This window comes from Lissotriton vulgaris, chromosome 6 (genome assembly GCF_964263255.1).
Source record: "Lissotriton vulgaris chromosome 6, aLisVul1.2, whole genome shotgun sequence".
NCBI classification, from domain to species: Eukaryota; Metazoa; Chordata; class Amphibia; order Caudata; family Salamandridae; genus Lissotriton; species Lissotriton vulgaris.
Genome location: NC_141694.1, coordinates 1,506,008,973 through 1,506,015,058, shown reverse-complemented (window position 1 = coordinate 1,506,015,058; position 6,086 = coordinate 1,506,008,973).

Here is a 6,086-nt window from a genome sequence, read left to right as displayed (position 1 = left end):
GCGGATGCGACGAGAGTGGCATTGTGGAGGCACTCATATTTCTAGAGATCTTCCCTCTGCACAGATGACTGTCCGACCTCTTCTGCTGAGTGCTCTCCCTGTGGTCCCACATGATGATGGGGCAGCAAACTACGGGCGACACACAGGCTGGAAGTAGTGCACCCAAGAAACATTACTGCGTAACTGCCCGCGTTTAATTGCCGCCTTTCTACTAGTGACTCTTCCTGTTGGAAAATAGAGAGTCATGTCACGGGGCGGAATGTAAGGCACGTAACGTGAAACCTCTGCAAGTAATATCATGTCAGGGCTTTACTTATGGCTGAGGCTGAGTGCCCTATTAAAAACGCTCACGTTTGGGTTGACACTAATGTCAAAAGTCTGGTTTATGTATTCCAGAGACGAGAGGAAATACGACATATTGAGAAGCATTTTACATTTTTAAAAAACAGAAATGGTTGCCTGTAAAACGTGTCCTGTTTCCAGGGCAGAGTGTTGCAGGAGTTGTCTTCTGATGTCAGGTGGCATACGTCACTGGGAGATGAGGGTCCCCCTGGAGCTTGGGGCCCCCCCCCGCACTGCGTGGGCTGCGTGGGCCTGTGTTACGACCCTGCTCTGTGGTGCGCGCGCACCACTACTTTCGATTCCCCGCCTTGCTCCTCTGTGATGCGCGCGCACCACTGGTTTGTTTTGCCTGTTCCTTTTTTGCCAGTGCCAACTCTGTAGGCAAAAATCCTCCAAGTAAGGCATTCCCTGCCTAAATTGTCAAGTCAACTGGTCATACAAATAGTTACATGCAAAAAACGTTATAGTTGCACAATGCGTGACTGCAATCCAAACAGAAACTTTGCACCAACAAAAAGGGCTTGCACACATTGAATGCAGCACCATTTAGAAAGAAACCATATGGTAAACCTCATTGACTTTGGGCTGCAATGAAAACTATCCAACTATTCACGTATGTTATATATAAAGATCATATCCTGAATTTAATTCCCTTTACACTTCACTTTACTCGACACTCATCCCCCTTCCCCCCCATTGTTGCTTGAGTGTGTGAGCTCCTCACCCCCGCACCCCCTCGTTGCTTGAGTGCGTGAGCTCCTACCCCCTCCCCTCCTCCCCCCCTCGTTGCTTGCGTGTGTGAGCTCCTCACCCCCCGCGTTGCTTGAGTGCGAGAGCTCCTCACCCCCCTCCCCACCTCTTTGCTTGAGTGCGTGAGCTCCTCACCCCCTCCCCCCCTCTCGCTGCTTGAGTGCGTGAGCTTCTCACCCCCTTCCCCCCTCTCGTTGCTTGAGTGCGTGAGCTCCTCACCCCCCACTCCCCCTCGTTGCTTGAGTGCGTGAGCTCCTCGCCCCCCTCCCCCCTCGTTGCTTGAGTGCGTGAGCTCCTCCCCCTCCCCCCTCGTTGCTTGAGTGCGTGAGCTCCTCACCCTCCTCGTTGCTTGAGTGCGTGAGCTCCTCCCCCCTCCCCCCTCATTGCTTGAGTTCGTGAGCTCCTCACCCCCTCCCCCCCTCGTTGCTTGAGTGCGTGAGCTCCTCACCCCTCTCACCCCCTCGTTGCTTGAGTGAGTGAGCTCCTCCCACCCTGCCCCCCTCGTTGCTTGAGTGTGTGAGCTCCTCCCCCCCTCCCCCCCACCCTCGTTGCTTGTTTTTCCCTGCCCCTCTTCCAATTTAGGTTTTCGCGCACTTGGCTTGCATAATATAAGGAGCTTGTGATTGCAAATCCTATCACTTCAGGAAGTGCTGATACGCTTAGACGGTCATTTGAGGTAAGCCCACTCATATGCGCTCTTTACAGGTTACGATTGGTTTTCGCTCCGCTCGCATTTTGTTTGTTGGTTTTGCTATTTTATTAGCTTCACTATTGATATATATATAGCTCTGTTTCTTGATTTGTGTCTCCATCCTTAATTACAAGCGTCCTCACTATATGCACTTCGAACGCTTGACAACTACGATACTGAGCACACCGTTTATACTTTCCTCCCTTATATATTTTCCCTTGCTCGCATGCTTTATAGCTACGTCGCTGCTTTACGTTTGCACTGTCTGATGTCCCTATGCTTTTCAATATGGAATTCAGCCACACCCGCTAGCTCTCTGTGGCATGTAGCCCTGATGTTCCGCTGCTTGCTGATACTCCATCTGGGTCTCTAACACTGAGATTTGTTCATTCATTGACGACTGTTTATTATTCAAACTGTATATACTCGATGATATTTCCTTGCCCCAGCCATGACTATATCTTTCTTAGGCATCATGGCTCCCACTATGTCGTCCATTCCACCTCACCTGCTGCATTTCTTTGATTCCTACATCTTGAGGGCAATTGGATTTTATTTCACAACAGCGCAAACACAGCAGCACTCAGCGCAACCACAGCACCGCTCAGCGCAACCACATCACCACTCAGCGCAACCACAGCATCACTCAGTGCAACCACAGCATCACTCAGCGTAACCACAGCATCACTCAGTGCAACTACAGCATCACTCAGCGCAACCACAGCATCACTCAGCGCAACCACAACATCACTCAGCGCAACCACAGCATCACTCAGTGCAACCACAGCATCACTCAGCACAACCACAGCATCCCTCAGCGCAACCACAGCATCACTCAGCGCAACCACAGCATCACTCAGCGCAACCACAGCATCACTCAGCACCACCACAGCATCACTGGTTCAAATATGTTCTCTCAATGTTTCAAGCTTTATTACAAATGTCACAAAAAGATGTTAATAATTCACTTCTGTTCTTGGATTTTCGTCACAATAAAAAACACTGAACATATTCTTCACAAAGTTATTTACAAAGGTTTAAGCTATTGCCATTATAAATTAAATAAATTATTTAAGTATTAATTATTTTTTACCATTGATACTGCTTAAGTTTTGTAAGGATATAAGCAATGGCCATTGAAATGGGTCCATTCAGGGCCCCGAGTCATGTCCTTAACTTTTCAGGCAAAAGCACTCGTTTCTGAACACTGAGTGTAAAAGCGTTACGGTAACCATGTTGTTCCTGCTTACATTTCACATGGTTTGCAAAATTTTGCATTCCCTTTGATTGTTTGCTTTTTCCAGGATGCTGTCACTTTTGTTTTGTAGGCCACATATTGCTCTTCTTGCCTAGTGCGTAATTGAGCCGCATCCAGGTGTTTGTAGCGCAGTGGCAACAAATGGGTTGTAGTTGAAGGCAGTCTGAGTTTTCTCAGTGGGGCAATACAGTATGGTGTTCAGTGGGGGAGAGGATGTGGCACTATGGGCAGAGGAGCTGCTGAATTTGGAACTGGGGGACCAAGTTCAGCCAGCCTTAATAACCAGTGCCTCCTCCCTGCCCTCCAGCAATTTTCGGTAACTTCAAAAATTTCATGATGACTCTGGTGATTAATGTTCTTCCTAGAGAGAGATCGGAATTTTGTCTAATGGAAGATTTGACTCATGGAAAGGTAGCTCAGAGGGTTAATGTACCTGTTGCAAAGAACATGTACCATGCAGATCATAAAGTGCACATAATCATGTAAATTGGCCAGTGGGTGGTGGGCTACTGCTTTTGTCAGAGCGATCCTTTTGTTACTTGCAGTTTATAAGTTAAAATCCTAACATAGAACATTGAGCTATGTCATCTACTCCGCAGCAACACAAGTCACATTTTTTCTTAACTTTTGATACGTTTGAGCTTCAAACAATGTATTAGTTGAAATGGTCACATCATGCTGCAGATCTTGCAATATGAGGCAAATATGGCTTAGCCATTTTTATTTAGAAAACTTTTGCAAACTAGGATATTTAGCCATTCATGTTTGAACTGCTGTTGTGGAAAAGGGAGAAGTGCTGAATGATGACAGAAACTCCATGGCTCGGAGAAAAATGGCTTGTGCTTCCACATTTTATCGTATTTGGGGACATTCTGCTATTAGAAGCATATCCCACTGCCACTTTCTGAATACATTTTACTGTCAATAACTCATTATAACCTTAAATCAATCTAATATGTGTTGAAAAATGCTTTGTTTTTGACCTTTCTGTCTCCCAAATTTTCTTGGGAGGGGAGAAGGTCAACCCCCCAAACTCCCCCTAGTAGTGGTTGCTCACTGCGCTTGCTCGCTACACACCATGTGGGGGCTGGTCTCACTTTTACTTTGTTCTCTCTCTGATACTTGTGTGTGTTTATTTTTGATGCTCTCTGAAAGAATGTCTATGGGTACATATGACTGGGTGGGTAACCTGATGTTCTTTAAGGTCATCATCTACTATTTGCAGTGCTTTGAAAGTTGATACAATTTTAATATGTAATGAAAAATGTGCTGTAAAATTCACTATCATAGGACCTGGCACTGGCAGCCATCTGTAATTTGAAATGTGAAGACGACACAAGGGGTGAATCTGTGGAGCTATCATTTTTCAGACCATTTACTTCTGTCACTCCCATCACAGTACAGTAAGGGGGGGCAGGGCCTATATTTGGCTGTCCTTTATTGGGCATTTATGTGCTATTGAAGTGAGACCTTTATTTGGAATAGCTTGTAGGAGCAGCTCCCCCGATGTCCAAGCCTGGGTGGGAGGCTCAACTACGGTGTCATTGTCACACAACTCCACCATGGTGGAGAGCTGCCTGGCAGAAACGCATCTACCAGTTAAATCTGGTTAAACTGCCAGGTTCGCCATGAAATGAGGGGGAAGCCGTCTCCTCAGGGCTAGCAAGGCTTCTCCCTCCTCAGGAGCAATGATTATAGACTTCGCTATCCCCTCAAATAGGGGTGTGACAAATTAAATTTACAAACGTTACTAAGGATTCTGTAGGGTCCCGTTATTTGCCAATTGTGTCCATTGGCAGACTCGGAGCAGAGGAGGTCCATGTGGTAACTTGTGAGGGGGTGACACCATGAGTTACCAGCAGCGGGTGACACCAACCGTAGTGACGCCACTGCTCCACCGTCCTTTGTTTTTTCTGTTCAGAGTTAAGAACTCTGTTTGCATTAAGTTATTAAACTGCCAAAAATAAAAATCTGATTGTCGGTCACAGGCCACCGTTACGGGTGGGCGGAATTTGGGTAATCGTGTTACGCAAATCTCTGCAAAACGGTAAAAAATCTCTGTGAACACGCAGAAATTCCGCGAACACACAGAAGTGCTTTTTCGCGATGCTTTTTCACTGTTCGCAATTGCTGTTTGCTTGCTCGGGGGGAAATATCTTGAGAACACGCATTTGAGAACGCAAACAAACAAAAAAATTCCCAAAATCGCGGAACGCAGCATTTTAGACAATTTTGCGTTCTCCGCGGAACGCGAAATAACCCAAATTCCGCAAATGGAAGTTACCGCCCTGGCCTAGTCACCGTACATGCTAACAGACCCAATTCAGGCAAATTGCCTCTGCTTCAAAATAAGTCAGTGGGGAAACGACATTCTCTAGGATATTTTTAAAAATCGCCCACCTGCCTGCCCTTAAATATTGGCATGCATACCTAAGTGAAATACCATCCTTTGGAAACACTCACTGACACGAACGGTCTCAGATTTTTCCAACACCATTGGAAATGAATCATTATGCAATAAATGCGTGACACGCTATGACATGTCGTGGCATCCGCAATGTCACATGCCAGCCATGGTCTTCAACCCCTCCTCTACCTCCGCTGTTCGTCTGTGTCGTCCCTGGCTCCGCGTTGCAAATCCATCGCTGTTTTCTAACCTTCGTTGAGGACTACATCCGTTAAAACATGCTTACTCTTTTAAGGCTACAGATAAAATTAACTTTTACCGGCATTGTCTTCACAGTATAGAAGTAATTAACTATTGTTATTTTTAATGTTTTATTTTTGTTCTTGCAGTTTTATACAGCGCGAAGTCGACCCGAAGGTATTGGAGCACTGTACGTGAGCACCACTTACGCACATTCATTTATTTGCCCACAATCACAGGATTTGGTTCCTCCGCTCCAAATCTGTGCCCCTTACGCCAACATGAAACCTTTGACGGTAAAACATATAAATGAGGATTGCCGGTTCCAATAATGGCACTAGCAATTCAGTTTGAGCTGATACTCGAGACTTGTCGCTGTTGTCCATAGATAATTCATG